This window comes from Hordeum vulgare, chromosome 2H (assembly GCF_904849725.1).
Source record: "Hordeum vulgare subsp. vulgare chromosome 2H, MorexV3_pseudomolecules_assembly, whole genome shotgun sequence".
Classification (NCBI taxonomy): Eukaryota; Viridiplantae; Streptophyta; class Magnoliopsida; order Poales; family Poaceae; genus Hordeum; species Hordeum vulgare.
Genome location: NC_058519.1, coordinates 253,019,575 through 253,041,094, shown reverse-complemented (window position 1 = coordinate 253,041,094; position 21,520 = coordinate 253,019,575).

The following is a 21,520-nucleotide window of genomic DNA, read 5'->3' as shown; positions in this document are numbered from 1 at the left end:
CGACGGGGTCTATTCCTGCATGAATAGATCTTGTCTACATGATGGCATCGTTCTTAAATAATTAATCTGTTTCTCAATGAAGTTAATACACTAGAAGCATGCAGGATAGCGATCGATGTCTGGAGTAATAGTAGTAGATGCAAGCAGAAGTCGGTCTACTTATCTTAGACGTGATGCCTATATACACGATCATTGTCTTTGATATCGTCATAATTATTCTCTCTTCTATCAATTTCCCAAGAGTAATTTGTCTACCCATCGTTTGCTATTTTATCAAGAGAAGCAACTAGTGAAACCTACGCCCCCCTGGTCTATTCTACGTCATCTATTTGCAAGATCTATTTTGCTATTCGCGTTTCCAATTTATTTGCTCTTTTATGTTCAGATATATATTATCAAAACCTCAAAATACCTTGCTATGTTTTATTTTCCATCACTTTATTTGCATCTATCAATCTATCCTTTTACCATTTTATTTTATCCACGAGGGATTGAAAATCCCTATACGCGTTGGGTTGCAAGGATTTGTTATTTGTGTGCAGGTACAACTTACATAGTCTTGTTGATCTTCCTACTTTATTGATACCTTGGTTTCATAACTGAGGGAAATATCTGATGTCGTAGTGCTACATCACCCTTTAATCTTGGAGGGAAATCAATGCAATCAGCGGGGAGTCAAGATTTTTGGCGCTTTTGCCGGGGACGATCAAGTAAAGATCTACCACGTTCCCACACATCTCCTTGCGATTACATTATTTGCCATTTGCCTTTCTTTTTTGTCTCCCCCACTTCACTAACATTTGCCTTTTTATTTGCCAACTTTTTGTTTTCTGTTTTCTTTCCAGATCTGTTGTTTTTTTGTGTTCTTGTGTGCGTAGTCACACTGAATCAAGAAAACAATAATTTGTGTGATTTTTCCAATACCAATACAGGATCTTATAATAATGGCCTGATTAGCACTCTGATTTCTCATCCCGCCAATAGTGTGGATTCTTATGATATTAATGTCGGTTTATTGAATCTTGTTATGAAAAAGCAATTTTCCGGCACTCCTAATGATGATGCCTCGTCCCATTTAAACAATTGTGTGATATGCAAAAGAAGAAATATGTGGACAATGATATTGTTAAGTTGAAATTGTTTCTATTATTGTCACATCGCTAGCTACCCTTTGATGATTAGCAAGACTGTGCTCATATTTTCATTCTTGCATTAAAAGTGAAAATGGAAATAAAAGAGAAAAACCCTAGGAACTCTATATTCAAAACAATTCAAAGTTGTGACAAATCAATGAACCCAAAATGGCCTTCATAAAAGTCCATCATGGGAAACGACAGTTCACGGGTGGATTTCTGTTTAAAAATACTTTTGGCATTTTAATTTAAATACAAAAGCAACTGAAATCAACTATATATTTGATTTAAAATATTTCAGAAATTCATAAAATGTTGAATCTTTTTTATGGGGTTAGAAATATTCCAAAAAACACGCGAGCATTATTGATACTATTTTAGAAATAGTTTGGAGCCAAAAATAAAATGAAACAAATGTCAGAAAGATTAAAACAGAAAACAGAAAAGACAGAAAAGAGAAAAACGCTTACCTGTCGCTCACTTGCCCAAGCCCATCCCCTCGTTGTCGTCTTCCTCTTGCCTGTCGGCAGTAGGAGGTGGCCGACGCCTCCTCCGGCGAGGCCATGCACCTGCGTGCCTGCTTGGATCCTCCCCGTCGCGCTTCCAAGGAGGGATAAGCCTCCCGCACCTGTTCCCATCCTCTCCCCCTCCTCACTCGCCCCCCCCCCCCCCCCCGCGCCTCTCTCTCGGCCGCCATTGGAGCGAGCTCGAGCTCGAGCTCGTCGTCATCTCTGGCCTCCCCAAGCCTCTCTGAGCACGCCGTTCGCTCTGCGTCATCGAGCTTGTCATCCCTGCGAAAGGAGAAGAGCCCCCGAGCCCTGCATCGCCAGATAGCCGTCGTCTTCTTCCTCGGGTCGCCGTTAATCGCCGCCGTCGTTCGCTCTCTCCAGGCCGTGCCCGAGCATGCTTTCGACCCCTCTGCAATCCCCGTGAGCCCAGGGTGTTTTCCCCCTCGTTTTCCCCCTCGATCCCTTGACCTAGGCCCTGATTCCACCGGAGCTCGTCGTAAGTGACGCTCTGGTGATTGGTTGGTCGATCTGAGGCTTCCATCAGCTCCAGCTCGATGTGTAGATGCTGTAGGAGCCAAGCCATGTCCCTTTTGCCCACTGGATCGATGACCTCGACATTGCCCGAGCTCCGGCAGCTGCCGAGCTCGTCGCCGGCATTAGCTCCGACCGTTTCAGCCCCTGAGACTGGCAAAAATGGATGCACGATCAAGTGGCCGTTCCCCTGGTGCCCTCCACCGTCCTTTTGGTCGCCGGAGGAGCAATCCCGAAGCCCTCCGCCCTCCCTGCAGTCATCGGAGGCTCGCCGCAGGTGGGTTTGACCCCCCTGGGTCTATGACAGCTGGGGCTACCCCCCTGACTAATTGAGTTTAGATTAATAAAAAAAATGATTAATTAAAACCCTAAATCATCACTGACATGTGGGCCAGTCCCTGTTAAATAACTAATTAACTTAATGTTTAACTGGAATTTGACCAGAGTCACCGACTAGTGGGTCCCACTAGTCAGGTTTGACTTTCAACGACCAGTTGGACTTGCTGATGTCATGCTGATGCAATAATATTAATTCTTTTTAATAATAAATCCAAAATAAGTGCAAAACTTTGTAAATTCATAGAAAATTGAATACAACTTCACATTTGACAAATAATATATGCAAATTCATCAGAAAAATTCAATGAACAGAATGGTGTTACTTTCATGCATGACAAACAAAGTTATGAAACAACATCAGGTCAAATCAATTAAATGAATATGGTAAATATACTATTTCAACTAATATTGGAATTTGAATTCAAATCAGCATCATCCTAAAGGTTTGATAGTCACATTAGCTTATGCTACATTCCATTTCATGCCATGATCATCCATCATATTGTTGCATATGAATGTTATTGGTTGTCGTTATTGTTTTGGTAGGCTCTGCCCTTCCGGATACGTCTGAATATCCGACAGACGGATTTAATCCAACTGCTGAGCAACAAGGCAAGTACCCTTTTGATCATCCCGACATAATCCCATGTTCTTGCTCCTGCTCCCACTTATTGCATTAGGAAAAAATATTTCAAATGCTTTACTACGGTAGCTGAACCTATTTCTCTGCATGACCTGTCATTGTCACAGTAAATAGCCAAACCTTGCAACCTAGCATACCTGGTAGTTGCTTGAGCCATGATTTGCCTTTTTCTTGCTATGCTGATATGCGTAGAGTTGTGTCAGGTCTGTTTCATCTGGGTGATGAACAGGAATGGATGAATGTGTTCTAATGAAAAGGTATAAGTGTGGAACCTGATTTGGTAAAGGTACCGATGAAAGTCTATGTAGTAGTACATGGCAGGTTGTTTCATTGAAACCGTCCTTAGGAACTGAGTTCCGTGTATGTAATCCAAGACTAGTTACTACTACATGCTGGGCCCTGCAATATGACCCCGCTCGACTTATTAATCGCCTAGTACTCGGTCGAGGAGTCGCAAGTAGTTTCATTGAAATACTCATGCTAGAGGCCAGCATAGTGTTGACTTTAGAGGTGGGCTATGATGCGGTAGGCAGTGGCACGGTGTACCAAGTGGCACCAGGATGGTGGGCTTGGGAACCCTGCGCACATCATTTGGGGCCGGGGCGGAAACCTCGGCCGGACTTTTGTGCGGGTTACTCTCAAATAGGCAATAAACCTGGACTAGGTATTAGCATGGTTAACGGTCGTGGCCGACTACCTCGCTGGGCTTCTGCTTGAAGGTTGCCTAGGTGCATAACGTGCACATGGCGAAAAGTGGAGAGAGCGTGTGTGAAGATGTACACCCCTGCAGGGTTATGATCTATTAGAATAGCCGCGTTCGCGGATATGGACTACTTGGGTACATACGTTGTTCATAGACAACTTTAATGGCTACTCATAAAAGTATCAAGATAAGCGTGAGTATCATGTATGGCATTTTCGTAGGGAGATGGAAAGGAGTTCATGATAGTGTATTGTTGTGGTGGTAGTGGACTCGTGTATGACTTATCAAAGTTGTTAAAACTATTTAAAATTGTAGTTCAGTCTAGCCAAGAGTCAAAGCTGGCTTGCTGCATGAAACACCACAACCCCCTTTGTTGATACCTGAGCATGAGTAGATAGATCTGTTCTAAAGTCTTGTTGAGTACTCTTGTACTCATGTTTGCTTAATAATTGTTGTAGAGGATACCCACGAGCCAACAGGTGGGTTCTATCTAGACATCGATGATGACGAGTAGCTCGTGTCCCAGCTATGACCTGGCCCCTTTCAGAAGGGATCTGTAGATAGTCAGGCTTTATGCCTTTTCCTTCCAAATGTCTGTACTCAGATAGCTTTTATGCTTCCGTTGGTTTGTATAACTCTACTTGTATGACTTGAGTATCGGGTCGTGTGACCCCTGCCTGTATGAACATATTATGCAAGACTCTTCCGAGTCTTCTAAATAAATGTTGTGTTGTTGTATGGTTATGTTGTGATGCCATTGTTGTATCTATGCATATCGAGTATGTCATGGGTACGTGTGATGCACTGTGATACGTATGGGATTCGATACCTAGTCGTATGCCCTTCGTAGCTTTCTAGACACACAAATGCCAATTTGTGCTTCCAACGAGCGTTGGTAGTTCGCTACTGCTCCGGACACATTGGTTGACCAGCATGTATCCTTCTTAGTTGTTGTGTCTGTCCCTACGGGGAAATGTCACGCGGTGTAATCGAGTCCTTGTAGGTTGCTACGACTTGTCTACACTCGCTGATGACCAACACCTGCTTTGCTGGGTTATGTATGCCTGTCTCTGTACAGTCGAGCCACTTGAGTTTATGACTAGATATGTCGACCCGGGTTCTTGACATTGTAATGCTAGCGACACTAATGCATAGGTGAGTCCAAAGGCGCAAACTGTCCCGGCTAAGGTAAGGTGGCAGCCGTGGGGTTAACCGTGCGTGAGACCGCAAAGGGATGCAATGTGTTACAGGCTGGATTCATATGGCTTAGGAACAGGGTCCCGACAGCTATCTTTGTGTGATCGTGTTAAATTTTGGTTTCCTCCTTTGCCACGCAATAATATCAATTCTTGGAACAAGTGCAAATATGCTTTTATCATGAAGTATTCTCCTCCCATGAAAATTATTTATCTTAGATATCAGATTGTGAATTTTAAACAACTTGAGCATCAACATGTTGCCCAATCTTGGGAAAGGATGAAATTGATGATAAGAAATTGCCCAACTCATGGTTTGAATTTGTGGATGATCATACAAAAAATTTATGCAGGATTGAATTTTGTTTCAAAAAATCTTTGAGATTCCTCCACGGGTGGTAATTTTATGGAAATTACTTTGGGTGAGGATACTAAATTGGTTGATAATATTATGGCTAATTATTCACAATGGCATACTAAAAGAGATCCTACTAGTAAAAAGATTAATTCTATTGAAGAAATTGATACTTTGAACGATAAAGTTGATGATGTTATGAATTTGTTTGCTAGTAAACATGCTCCTATTGATCCTAATGATGTGCCTTTCTCTATTTTGATTGAGAAAAATAATTATCCCATAGATTTGAATTTTGTGTCGCGAAACAACTTCAGTAACAATGCACATAGGAACAATTCTAATCCTAGGCCTTATCCTGGTGCTATAGTAATTCTCATAATGATAGTGATAGGATGCCCTCTAATCTTGAGAGTAATATTAAGGAATTTATCAATGCACAAAAATTATTCAATACTACGATAGAAGAAAAGTTTAATAAGATTGCCAATATGTCGGGAAGCATTGGTAGAATTTCGCATGACGTAGAAAATCTCAAGAATAATTTTTTTCCAGAGGTTGATATTAATGAATCAATTAAAGCTTTATATGTTTCCATAGATTAAATTAAGAAAAAAACCACTATGCTTGACCTAAAAGAGAATTTCTTGAAATATCGTTTCTCGATTGCCTACATAAAAATGATGAAGAAATTAAAATGATCGATGTCTCCTCTATTGATTCCTTGTTTAGTAATGCTAAAATTAATGATGAGGGAACTGAAGAAGAGTCAACTTTAGCTAGAAGGCATTCCCATTATTTGGAGTGTGAAAATATAGCTCAAATAATTGATAAAAGTGGCATAAAGAGGTTAAATGGTTAGCTAGTGATGCACTCACTATTTCGAAACACAACGACTTTAATTTTGATTGTCTCTCTTTAGTCGAGTGTATTTCTATGTTGCAATCTATGAAAAATTCAGCCAATGCCTATGAACAAAATAAAGCTTTCAATAAACATATTTCGGATGCGGTAATAAAATCTTTGGAAGAAAAGTTAGATTAGAGATCTCAACTCCTAGAAAATTATATGATGAGTAGGAAACCACAATTAAGATCAATATAAAAAAATTGAGTGCTACGCTTTATGTGATTTGGGTGCTAGCGTTTCCACAATTCTGAAATCTCTTTGTGATGTTCTTGGCCTTACCAACATTGAAGGATGTTTTCTCAATTTGCACTTGGCGTATTCTACTATTAAAAAGCCTATGGTAAGAATTAATGATTTTCTGATTCTTGCAAATAGAAATTATGTGCCCATAGATTTTATTGTTCTTGATATTGATAGCAATCTGCTACCTCTTGAGGTTGCGTTGGTTTTTCCCTTGAAGAGGAAAGGGTGATGCAGGACAGTAGCGGTAAGTATTCCCCTCAGTTTGAGAACCAAGGTTTCAATGCAGTAGGAGAATCAAGCCACGTGTCCAGAGTACCTACACAAACACAAACGAGCTTGCACCCAACGAAACCCTTCAATATTGATTGCAAAGTGAGATCTGAAGGGAGAAAGTGCAATGATGTAAAAGTGTAAGGCTGAAAATATGAGGTGAAGTAGACCCGGGGGCCATAGTGTTCACTATATTCTTCTCTCAAGATAGCAAATATTAAGGTGGGTGAACGAATTACTGTCGAGCAATTGATAGAACCGCGCAAAGTCATGACGATATCTATGGCAATGATCATGCATATAGGCATCACGTCCGAGACAAGTAGACCGATACTTTCTACATCTTCTACTATTACTCCACACATCGACAGCTATCCAGCATGCATCTAGTGTATTGAGTTCATGACGAACAGAGTAACGCCTTAAGCAAGATGACACGATGTAGAGGGATAAACTCAAACCAATGATGTAAACACCATCTTTTTAACCTTGATGGCAACAACATGATGCGTGCCTCTCTACCCCTTCTGTCACTGGGTGAGGTCATCGCACGGTATGAACCCAAAAACAAGCACTTCTCCCATTGCAATAATCATAGATCAAGTTGGCCAAACAAAACCCACAACTCGAAGAGAATTACAAGGATATGAAATCATGCATATAAGAGATCAGAAGAAACTCAAATAAGATTCATAGATAATCTGATAATAAATCCACAATTCATCGGATCTCGACAAACACACCGCAAAAGAAGATTACATCAGATAGATCTCCATGAAGATCATGGAGAACTTTGTATTGAAGATCTAAGAGAGAGAAGAAGCCATCTAGATACTAGATATGGACCCGAAGGTCTATGGTGAACTACTCACACATCATCGGAGAGGCAATGGTATTGATGAAGAAGCCCTCCGTATCCAGATCCCCCCTCCTGCAGGCCACTAGAACGTGCCCCAGATGGGATCTTGCGGAGACAGAAGCTTGCGGCAGTGGAAAAGTATTTTCGTGGATCTCTCTCATGGTTTTCGATTTTTGGGGATTTATAGGCGGAAGAAGTAGGGAAAACACGCCACAGGGGGCCCAGAAGCCTGCTAGGCGCCCCCCCTGGCCGCGCCTAGGGGGCTTGTGGCCTCCCCTGGTGGCCTCTGCCTTGGTTCTCATGTCCCATGCGTATCTTGTGTTCCATAAAAAATCTTTTCGGAAGTTTTATTCTGTTTGGACTCCGTTTAATATTCTCCTCTGAAAAGGGTCAAAAACACGGAAAAAATAGGAACTGGCACTTGACACTGAGTTAATAAGTTAGTCCCAAAAAAGATATAAAAGGCATACAAAACATCCAAAGTTTGACAAGATAATAGCATGGAACCATAAAAAATTATAGATACGTTGGAGACGTATCAAGCATCCGCAAGCTTAACTCCTGCTCGTCCTCGAGTAGGGAAGTGAGAAAGACTGAATTTTTGATGTGGAATGCTACCTAGCACATTTGTCCTTTGTAACTTCTTTAATATGACATGGATGTTCAGATCCGTAAGATTCAAAAAAATAGTTTGCTATTGACATGAAAACAATAATACTTCAAGCAAACTAGCAAGGTAATCATGAAATTTCAGAATAACAAGGCCAAAGAAAGTTATCCCTACAAAGTCATATAGTCTGGCTATGCTCCATCATCCCCACAGAACTAATTTAAATCATGCACAACCCCAGTATTGGCCAAGTATTTGTTTTCGCACTCTTACTTTCTCAAACCTTTTTCAACTCTCACGCAATACATGAGCGTGAGCCATGGATATAGCACTATAGGTGGAATAGAGTGTGGTGGAAGTTGTGAGACAAAAAGGAGGAGATGGTCATGAAGACCTAGGGCAATTTTGAGGAAGCCCATTATTGGAATATACAAGCCAAGTCATATAATGAAGATTCCCACTAGCATATGGTCGTGACAAAATGAGAGACTCTCAATCATGAAGAACATGGTGCTATTATGAAGCACAAGTGTGGAAAAGATAGTAGCATTGTCCCTTCTCTCTTTTTCTCTTTTTTTGTTTGGGCTCTTTGGCCTCTTTCCATATCTCTCTTTTTTTTGTGGGCAACTTTGGCCTCTTCTCTTTTTTTTCCTCACATGGGACAATGCTCTAATAATGATGATCATCGCACTTTTATTTACTCACAGCTCAAAGCTTAGAACAATGATGACTCTATAGGAAATGCCTCTGACAGTGTACCGGGATGTGCAACGATCTAGCTTGGCGTATGACGTTGAAACATCTCGCTAGCTATCTTACGATCATGCAATGGCAATATGAGAGTGACCGCATCGATGGCAATATGAGAGTGACGGCACAAGTCATGAGACGGAATGGTGGGATTTGCATGGCAATATTTCTCGGAATGGCTATGAAAATGCCATAGTAGGTAGTTATGGTGGTTGTTTTGAGGAAGGCATATGGCGGGTTTGCGCACCGACGAAAGTTGCACGGCACTAGAGAGGCTAGCTAAGGTGGAAGGTGAAAGTGCATCTATACCATGGACTCACATTAGTCATGAAGAACTCACATACTCATTGCGAAATTTTTTATTAGTAATCAAAACAAAGTGCTAAAGCATACTCCTAGGGGAAGGGTTGGTAGGTGTTAACCATCGCGCGATCCCGACCGCAACACAAATGATGACAATCAATAGATCAATTATGCTCCGACTTCCTAACATAGCGGTTCACCATACGTGCATGTTACGAGAATCACTAACTTCAACACAAGTATTTCTATATCCTCAACACCCTACTAACATAACTCTTAATATTACCAAATCCACGTCTCAAAACAAATTGAGAGGAATCAAACTTCTCTTTCTAATCAATGAACATGAAGATGGAAGTTTTATTGTATCCTCTTTGGGGGCCTATCAGCTTTGGGACTACTTTCTGTTGGAAACATGCCCGAGAGTTAATAATAATTAGTTATTATTATATTTATTTGTTCATGATAATCGTTTATTATCCATGCTATAATTGTATTGATTGGAAACACAATACTTGTGTGGATACATAGACAAAACACTGTCCCTAGTAAGCCTCTAGTTGACTAGCTCGTTGATCAAAGATGGTCAAGGTTTCCTGGCCGTAGGCAAGTGTTGTTACTTGATAACGAGATCACATCATTAGGAGGATCATGTGATCGACTAGACCCAAACTAATAGACGTAGCATGTTGATCGTGTCATTTTGTTGCTACTGTTTTCTACGTGTCAAGTATTTGTTCCTATGACCATGAGATCATATAACTCACTGACACCGGAGGAATGCTTTGTGTGTATCAAACATCGCAACGTAACTAGGTGACTATAAAGATGCTCTACAGGTATCTCCGAAGGTGTTCGTTTAGTTAGTATGGATAAAGACTGGGATTTGTCACTCTGTATGACGGAGAGGTATCTCGGGGCCAACTCGGTAATACAACATCACACACAAGCCTTACAAGCAATGTGACATAGTGTAAGTTGCGGGATCTTGTATTACGGAACGAGTAAAGAGACTTGCCGGTAAACAAGATTGAAATAGGTATGCGGATACTGACGATCAAATGTCGGGCAAGTAACATACCGAAGGACAAAGGGAATGACATACGGGATTATATGAATCCTTGGCACTGAGGTTCAAACGATAAGATCTTCGTAGAATATGTAGGATCCAATATGGGCATCCAGGTCCCGCTATTGGATATTGACCGAGGAGTCACTCGGGTCATGTTTACATAGTTCTCGAGCCCGCAAGGTCTGCACACTTAAGGTTCGACGTTGTTTTATGCGTATTTGAGTTATATGGTTGGTTACCGAATGTTGTTCGGAGTCCCGGATGAGATCACGGACGTCACGAGGGTTTCCGTAATGGTCCGGAAACGAAAATTGATATATAGGATGACCACATTTGGTTATCGGAAGGTTTTCGTGCATTACCGGAAAAGTTTCGGGCTCATCGGTAGTGTACTAGGAGTGCCGGGAGGGGTGCCGGGGACCATCAGGAGGTGTGCCACGCCCCAAGGGGTCTCCTGGGCTATGGGAAGAGATAAACCAGCCCCTAGTGGGCTGGAATAAGTTCCCACTACGGCCCATAAGGTTTGAGAAGGACAAAACACAAGGTGGAAAGAGTTTCCAAGTGGGAAGGTGGAATCCTACTGCAAGTAGGATTGGAGTAGGACTCCTCCACCTCCAATTTCGGCCAAACCTTTAGGTTTTGAGGCTGCCTCCTCCCCTCCCTCTCCCCTATATATAGTGGTGTTTTAGGGCTGATTTGAGATAACTTTTGCCATGGCAGCCCGACCACATACCTCCACGGTTTTACCTGTAGATCGCGTTTCTGTGGAGCTCGGGCGGAGCCCTGCTGAGATTAGATCACCACCAACCTCCGGAGCACCGTCACACTGCCGGAGAACTCATCTACCTCTCCGTCTCTCTTGCTGGATCAAGTAGGCCGAGATCATCGCCGAGCTATACGAGTGCTGAACGCGGAGGTGCCGTCCGTTCGGCACTAGATCGGAGCGGATCGTGGGACGGATCGAGGGACGGTTCGTGGGACGGTTCGCGGGGCGGATCGAGGGACGTGAGGACGCTCCACTACATCAACCGCGTTTATTAACGCTTCTGCTATGCGATCTACAAGGGTACGTAGATCGGAAATCCCCTCTCGTAGATGGACATCACCATGATAGGTCTTCGTGCGTGTAGGAAAATTTTTGTTTCCCATGCGACGTTCCCCAACAGTGGCATCATGATCTAGGTTCATGCGTAGATGTCTTCTCGAGTAGAAGACAAAAAAATTTGTGGGCGGTGATGTGCATTTTGCTGCCCTCCTTAGTCTTTTCTTGATTCCGCGGTATTGTTGGATCGAAGCGGCTCGGACCGACATTACTCGTAAGCTTACGAGAGACTGGTTTCATCGCTACGAGTAACTCCGTTGCTCAAAGATGACCACCGAGTGTCGGTTTCTCCAACTTTAGTTGAATCAGATTTGATTGAGGAGGTCCTTGGATGAGGTTAAATAGCAATTCATATATCTCCGTTGTGGTGTTTGCGTAAGTAAGATGCGATCCTACTAGATACCCATGGTCACCACGTAAAACATGCAACAACAATTAGAGGACGTCTAACTTGGTTTTGCAGGGTATGCTTGTGATGTGATATGGCCAACGATGTGATGTGATATATTGTATGTATGAGATGATCATGTTGTAATAGTTAATATCGACTTGCACGTTGATGATACGGCAACCGGTAGGAGCCATAGGGTTGTATTTAAACTAACGTTTGTGCTTGCAGATGCGTTTACTATATTGCTAGGACGTAGCTTTAGTAGTAATAGCATGAGTAGCACGACAACCCCGATGGCGACACGCTGATGGAGATCATGGTGTGACGCTGGTGAAAAGAAGATCGTGTCGGTGCTTTGGTGATGGAGATCAAGAAGCGCATGATGATGGCCATATCATGTCACTTATGAATTGCATGTGATGTTAATCCTTTATGCACCTTATCTTGCTTAGAACGACGGTAGCATTATGAGGTGATCTCTCACTAAAATTTCAAGACGAAATTGTGTTCTCCCCGACTGTGCACCGTTGCGACAGTTCTTCGTTTCGAGACACCACGTGATGATCGGGTGTGATAGACTCAACGTTCACATACAACGGGTGCAAATCAGTTGCACACGCGGAACACTCGGGTTAAGCTTGACGAGCCTAGCATGTGCAGACATGGCCTCGGAACACATGAGACCGAAAGGTCGAGCATGAATCGTATAGTTGATATGATTAGCATATAGATGCTTACCACTGAAACTATTCTCGACTCACGTGATGATCGGACTTGAGATAGTGGATTTGGATCATGTACCACTCAAATGACTAGAGAGATGTACTGTTTGAGTGCGAGTTCTTAAGTAATATGATTAATTGAACTAATTGTCATGAACATAGTCTAATGGTCTTTGCGAATTACGATGTAGCTTGCGCTATAGCTCCACTGTTTTTATATGTTCCTAGAGAAAATTTAGTTGAAAGTTAATAGTAGCAAACTTTGCAGACTGAGTCTGTAAAACCGAGGATTGTCCTCGTTGCTGTGCAGAAGGCTTATGTCCTTAATGCACCACTCGGTGTGCTACACCTCGAGCATGGTCTGTAGATGTTGTGAACATCCGACATACACGTTTCTGATGACTACACGATAGTTCAGTGCAAAATACTTAATGGCTTAGAAGCAAGGCGCTGAAGACGTTTTGAAACGTCACGGAACATAAGAGATGTTCTAAAGAGATGAAATTGTGATTTCATGCTTGTGCCCTTGTTAAGAGGTATGAGACCTCTAACAAGATTCTTTGTCCACGAAGTAAAGGAGAAAAGCTCAATCGTTGAGCGTGTGCTCAGATTATGTGAGTACGACAATCGCTTGAATCAAGTGGGAGTGGATCTTCCAGATAAGATAGTGATGGTTCTCCAAAGTCGCTGCCACGAAACTGTGAGAGCTTCATGATGAACTATAACATATCAAGGATAGATACAATGATCCTTGAGCGATTCGCGATGTTTGACACTGTGAAAATAGAAATCGAGAAGGAGCATCAATAGTTGATGGTTAGTAAAACCACTAAGTTTTGAGAAAGGCAAGGGCTAGAAGGGATACTTCGTGAAACGGAAAAGCAGTTGCTGCACTAATGAAGAGGCCCCAGATTAAACCCAAACCCGGGACTAAGTGCTTCTGTTGTGAGGGGAACGGTCACTGAGGCGGAGCAACTCTAGATACTTGGTAGATAAAGAAGGCTGGCAAAAGTCGAAAGAAGTATATTTGATATACATGATGTTGATGTGTACTTTACTAGTACTCCTAGTAGCACGAGGATATTGGATACCGGTTCGGTTGCTAAGTGATTAGTAACACAAAATGAAAGCTAAGGCATAAACGGAGACTAGCTAAAGGCGAGGTGACGATACGTGTTGGAAGTGTTTCCAAGGTTGATATGATCAAACGTCGCACGCTCCCTCTACCATCGGGATTGGTGTTAAACCTAAATAATTGTTATTTGGTGCTTGCCTTAAGCATGAACATGATTAGATCGTGTTTATTGCAATACAATTATTCATTTAAGGAGAATAATGGTTACTCTATTTGCTTGAATAATCACCTTCAATGGTATATTGAATCTCGATCATAGTGTTACACATGTTCATGATATTGGTGCCAAAAGATACGAGGTAATTATGATAGTACCACTTACTTGTGGCACTGCCGCTTGAGTCATGTTGGTATAAATTGCATGAAGAGGCTCCATGCTGATGGATCTTTATACTCACTTGATTTTGAATCACTAGTGACATGCAAATCATACCACATGAGCAAGGCCTTGTTTTCATTGAGATGAAACAAGATAGTAACTTGTTGGAAGTGATACATTTAGATGTATGAAGTCTAATGGGTGCTGAGGCCAGCAGTGGATATCATTATGTTCTTACTTCAATGACGATTTAAGCAGATACAAGAGTATTTACTTAATGAATCACGAGTCTGAAATATTGAAAGGATCAATTCTGTTTCAGGAGTGAAGTTCGTCGTAACAAGAGGATAAACTGTCTACGATATGATCATAGAAATGAATATCTGAGTTACGAGTTTTGGTATGCAGTTAAGACAGTGTGGAAATTGTTTCGTAGTTCATGCCACCTAGAACATCATAGTGTGATGATGTGTCTGAACGTCATAGCCACACACTATTTGGTATGGTGCATGCTATGATGTCTCTTATCGAATTACCACTATCGTTTATGGGTTATGCATTAGAGACAACCGCATTCACTTTAAATAGGGCACCGCGTATTTCCGTTGAGACGACACAATATAGACTGAGATTTAGACAAATCTAAACTGTCGTTTCTTGAAAGTTTGGGGCTTCGACACTTGTGTGAAAAAGTTTCAGTTGAATAAGCTCAAACCCAAAGCGGATAAATGCATCTTCATAGGATATTCAAAACAGTTGGGTACATCTCCTATCTCAGATCCGAAAGCAAAGTGTTTGTTTCTAGATACGGATCCTTTCTCGAGGAAAGGTTTCTCTCGAAAGAATTGAGTGGGAGGGTGGTAGAACTTGATGAGGTTATTGAACCATCACTTCAACCAGTGTGTAGCAGGGCGCATGATGTTGTTCATGTGGCGCCTACACCAATTGAAGTGAAAGCTGATGATGGTGATCATCGAGCATCGGATCAAGTTACTACAAGCCTCGTAGGTTGACAAGGTCGTGTACTACTGCAGAGTGGTACGGTAGCCTTGTCTTGGAGTTCATGTTGTTGAGAAAGAGTGGACCTACGAGTTATGGAGAAAGCAATGGTGGGCCCGGATTACTACAAATGGCTGGAAGCCATGAAATCCGAGAGAGGATCCATGTATGAAAACAAAGTGTAGACTTTGGAAGAACTACCTGATGGTCATAGGACTATCGAGTAAAGATGGATCTTTAAAAGGAAGACAGACGATCATGGTGATAAGTCACTATTAAGAAAAGCTCGACTTGTCGCAAAGATGTTTCTGACAAGATCAAACAGTGGACTATGATGAGACTTTCTCACTCGTAGCGATGCTGAAAGTCTGTTAGAATTATGTTAGTAGTTGCTGCATTATTTATGGAATATTGCACATAGGATGTCAAAACATTGTTTCCTCGACGGTTTCCTTGAGCAAACATTGTATGTGATACAACCAGGAGGTTTTGTCGATCCTAAAGATACTAGCAAGTATGCAAGCTCCAACGATCCTTCAATGGACTAGTGCAAGCATCTTGGAGTTGGAATATACACTTTGATGAGATGATTAAAGATTTTGGGTTTGTACAAGGTTTATGAGAAACTTGTATTTCCAAAGAAGTGAGTGGGAGCACTATAGAATTTCTGATAAGTATATGTGGTTGACATATTGTGGATCAGAAGTAATGTAGAATTTCTGTAAAGCATACAAGGTTGTTTGAAAGGATTTTTCAAAGGAATACCTGGATTGAGCTACTTGAACGTTGAGCATCAAGATCTATGGAGATAGATCAAAACGCTTAATAGAAGTTTCAACAAGATGCATGCCTTGACAAGTTTTTGAAGGAATGCGAAATAGATCAGCAAAGAAGGAATTCTTGACTGTGTTGTAAGTTGTGAATTTGAGTAAGACTCAAAACCCGACCACGACAGAATAAAGAGAATAGACGAAGGTCGTCTTCTTTGCCTTAGCCATAGACTCTAAAGTATGCCATGCTAAGTACCGCACCTGATGTGTGCCTTGCAGCAAGTCTGTTAAGAGGTACACACAGTGATCCAGGATTGAATCACTGATCAGGGGTCAAAGTTATCCTCAGTAACTAAATAGACTAAGGAATTTTTCTCGATTATGGAGGTGGTTAAAGAGTTCGTCTTAAAGGGTTACGTCGATGCAAGCTTTGACACTAATCCGAATAACTATGAGTAGTGAAACGGATTCATATAGTAGAGTAGATATTTGGAGCATTTCCGAATAGCACGTAGTAGCAGCATCTATAAGATGACATAAAGATCTGTAAAGAACACACGGTTCTGAAATTTTCAGAACCGTTGACTAAAACCTCTCTCACGAGCAAGACGTGATCAGACCCGAGAACTATATGGGTGTTGGATTCGTTGAAATCACATGGTAATGTGAACTAGATTATTGACTCTAGTGCAAGTGGGAGACTGTTGGAAATATGCCCTAGAGGCAATAATAATTAGTTATTATTATATTTCTTTGTTCATGATAATCGTTTATTATCCATGCTATAATTGTATTGATTAGAAACACAATACTTGTGTGGATACATAGACTAAACACCGTCCCTAGTAAGCCTCTAGTTGACTAGCTCGTTCATCAAAGATGGTCAAGGTTTCCTGGCCATAGGCAAGTGTTGTTACTTGATAACGAGATCACATTATTAGGAGAATCATGTGATGGACTAGACCGAAACTAATAGATGTAGCGTGTTGATCGTGTCATTTTGTTGCTATTGTTTTCTGCGTGTCAAGTATTTGTTCCTATGACCATGAGATCATATAACTCACTGACACCGGAGGAAAGCTTTGTGTGTATCAAACGTCACAACGTAACTGGGTGACTATAAAGATGCTCTACAGGTATCTCCGAAGGTGTTCGTTGAGTTAGTATGGATCAAGACTGGGATTTGTCACTCCGTATGACGGAGAGATATCTCGGGGCCCACTCGGTAATACAACATCACACATAAGCCTTGCAAGCAATGTGACTTAGTGTAAGTTGCGGGATCTTGTATTACGGAACGAGTAAAGAGACTTGCCGGTAAATGAGATTGAAATAGGTATGCGTATACTGACGATCGAATCTCGGGCAAGTAACATACCGAAGGACAAAGGGAATGACATACGGGATTATATGAATCCTTGGCACTGAGGTTCAAACGATAAGATCTTCGTAGAATATGTAGGATCCAATATGGGCATCCAGGTCCCGCTATTGGAAATTGACCTAGGAGTCACTCGGGTCATGTCTACATAGTTCTCGAGCCCGCAGGGTCTGCACACTTAAGGTTCGACGTTGTTTTATGCGTATTTGAGTTATATGGTTGGTTACCGAATGTTGTTCGGAGTCCCGGATGAGATCACGGACGTCACGAGGGTTTCCGGAATGGTTCGGAAACGAAGATTGATATATAGGATGACCTCATTTTGTTAGCGGAAGCTTTTCGTGCATTACCGGAAAAGTTTCGGGCTCATCGGTAGTGTACTGGGAGTGCCGGGAGGGGTGCCGGGGACCATCAGGAGGGGTCTCACGCCCCAAGGGTTCTCATGGGCTATGGGAAGAGATAAACCAGCCCCTAGTGGGCTGGAATAAATTCCCACTAAGGCCCATAAGGTTTGAGAAGAAAAAAACACAAGGTGGAAAGAGTTTCCAAGTGGGAAGGTGGAATCCTACTTCAAGTAGGATTGGAGTAGGACTCCTCCACCTCCAATTTCGGCCAAACCTTTAGATTTTGAGGCTGCCTCCTCCCCTCCCTCTCCCCTATATATAGTGGTGTTTTAGGGCTGATTTGAGACAACTTTTGACACGGCAGCCCGACCACATACCTCCACGGTTTTACCTCTAGATCGCGTTTCTGCGGAGCTCGGGCGGATCCCTGCTGAGATTAGATCACCACCAACCTCCGGTGCGCCGTCACACTGCCGGAGAACTCATCTACCTCTCCGTCTCTCTTGCTGGATCAAGAAGGCCGAGATCATCATCGAGCTGTACGTGTGCTGAATGCGGAGGTGCCGTCCGTTCGGCACTAGATCGGAGCGGATCGTGGGATGGATCGCGGGACGGTTCGTGGGACTGTTCGCGGGGCGGATCGAGGGACATGAGGACGTTCCACTACATCAACCGCATTTCTAAACGTTTCTGTTGTGCGATCTACAAGGGTACATAGATCGTAAATCCCCTCTCGTAGATGGACATCACCTTGATAGGTCTTCGTGCGCGTAGGAAATTTTTTGTTTCCCATGCGACGTTCCCCAACACTTTCATAGCACAAGCCAACTACCAAGTTACTCACCGCCGTGCATTAAAAGATCTAAGTGAAGCACATAGAGCAGAGTTATGTAGCTCAAAAGATATAAGTGAAGCACATGTGAGCAGAGTTATGTAGCTCAAAAGATATAACCGAAGCTCAACGAGTATTCTAACAAATTCACGATGAGTGCATGTCTCTCTCAAAAGGGGTGTAACAAGGATGATTGTGACACAAAAAGAATAAAAGACTCCTACGATACAAGACGCTCCAAGCGAAACACATATCATGTGGTGAACAAAAATATAGCTCCAAGTAATGTAACCGATGGATTGAAGACGAAAGAGGGGATGCCTTCCCGGGGCATCTCCAAGCTTAGGCTTTTTGGTTTCCTTGAATTTGGATTGGGGTGTCTTGGGCATCCCCAAGCTTGAGCTCTTTCCACTCTTTATCCTTTTGTCCATGAGAAATTACTCAAAACATGAAAACTTCACAACACAAAACTTAAGCAGAAACTCGTCATATCATTAGCACAAGAAAACAAACTACCACCTCTTTAGTACTGTAGAAAACTTGATTTCTATTTATATTGGTGTTAGATTACTGTATTCTCACTTTTCCATGGCTAGTACCCCTCGAGACTATCCACAGTTTCATCAAAACAAGCAACCAATACAACAAAAACACAATCTATCAAAAATAGACCAGTCTGTAGAAATTTGTATACTTCGTATACTTCTGGTATATCAAAAATTCTGAAAAATTATGACAGCTTGGACAAAAGGCATATTAACCATCAAGAGAAAGAATCAACTAAAAAGCTCATTCTGGATAAAAATGAAAAATAATTTTGTGAGTGAGAAGTTTCTATCTTTTTCCAGCAGGATCAAACAACCATCAGCAAACTAGTCATAAAGGTTTTGCTTGGCTCAAACACAAAAAGAAACACAAAAAACACAATCATAACAGAATTATGATGGTGTGGACGCAAAAAAAACAGAAACCAAAAAGCAAAGATAAATTCGTTGGGTTGCCTCCCAACAAGCGCTATTGTTTAACGCCCTTAGCTAGGCAAAAGGTGATAGAATCACGTATCATCGTCTTTGGTACTGAAACCATAAGTAGCCCTGATCATGGATTCATAAGGCAATCTTATTTTCTTTCTAGTAAAATGCTCCATGCCCTTGATTAAAGGAAATTGAAATCTAATATTCCCTTCCTTCATATCGATGATAGCACCAATCGTCCTTAGGAAAGGTCTACCAAGAATGATAGGGCATGTAAGATTGCAATCAATATCAAGCACAATGAAATCCACGGGTACGTAGTTCCTATTTGCAATAATAAGAACATCATTGATCATTCCCATGGCTTTCTTGACAGTAGAATCCACAAGATGCAAATTAAGAGAGCACTCCTCAATCTCATTAAACCCTAGAACATCACGTAAGACTTTGGAATCGCGAAAACACTAGCACCCAAATCACACAAAGCGTTGCATTCAAAGTTTTTGGTTTTGATTTTGATAGTAGTTTCCCACTCATCATGAAGCTTTCTAGGAATATAAACTTCCAATTCAAGTTTCTCTTCAAGAGATTTCATCATAGCATCGACGATATGATCGGTAAAGACCTTGTTTTGGCTATAAGCGTGTGGAGAGTTTAGCATGGATTGCATCAAGGAATTGCATTCAATCAAGGAGCAACTATCATAATTGAATTGCTTGAAATCCAAAGTAGTAGTTTCATTACTACTCAAAGTTTTTATATCCTCTACTCCACTTTCAATGCTTTTAGCATCAAGATAGATGGACTTCGAATCATTGGGGCATTTTTCAACCAAAGTGGATTCATATCCAGCCCCATAATCATTAGGCTTGACACTAGAAAACAAGGATTCAATGGGAGTCACACCAAACACTTTTAGATCTTCGTGATTCTCATCACGAGAACACGCCTTTTTAAGCCATTCATGTCTAGCACGAATTTTGGCGGTTCTTTCTCTACTCACATTCATGGAAACATGCATAGATTTCAAAGTTTCATCCATGTTGATATTGGGAGGAGCACATCTAACTTTCAAAGCATCAATATCAATAGACATTCTATCAACGCTCCTAGGAAAATCATCAATTTTGAGTAGTTTTTCTTCTATGGACGCATTGACAATCTTTTGCGAGTTGATAAACTCTTTGATATTACTCTCTAGATCAGAGGGTAATTTATTGTAATTTCCATTAGTATTGTTGTAGGAGTTGCCAAAGTTATTAGAAGGATTACTAGGAAAAGGCCTAGGAATATAGTTTCCTCTGAAAGCATTGTTGTTGCCAAAATTATTCCTACCAAAAAAATTAACGTCCAAGGTCTCATTGCTACTCTCAATCAAGGAAGACAAGGGCATATCATTTGAATCTAAAGGAGCACCTTTACTAGCAAATAATTTCATTAACTCATCCATCTTAGCACTCAACGAGTTAATTTCTTCTATAGCGTGTACCTTTTTACTAGTACGTGATTTCTTCTATACGAGTTAGTTTCTCCTAATGTGATTTCCATGAACATTCCACCGGACGTGGAGTCCAACATATTTCTAGAAGCCAAATTCAAACCAGCGTAGAAGATTTCTATAATCATCCAAAGACTCAAGCCATGAGCGGGGCAATTTCTAATCATCAATTTCATTCTCTCCCAAGATTGTGCAACATGTTCATGATCAAGTTGCTTAAAATTCGTGATATCATTATGGAGAGAGATAATCTTAGCCGATGGAAAATACTTGGATATATAAGCATCTTTGCACTTGTTCCAAGAATCAATACTATTTTTGGACAAAGATGAAAACCAAGTTTTTGCTCGATCTTGCAACGAGAACGGAAATAGCTTCAATTTAATCACATAATTATCCACATCTTTCTTCTTTTGCATATCGGAAAGCTCAATGAAGGTATTAAGATGGGATGCGGCATCTTCACTAGGAAGGTCGGAGAATTACTCTTTCATAACAAGATTCAGCAAAGCAGCATTGATTTCGTATGATTCTGCACTAGTGGAGGGAGCAATCAGAATACTAATAAAATCATTATTAGTAGTATTCGGGAAGTCACAAAGTTTGGTGTTTTTAGTCATGGTGACTT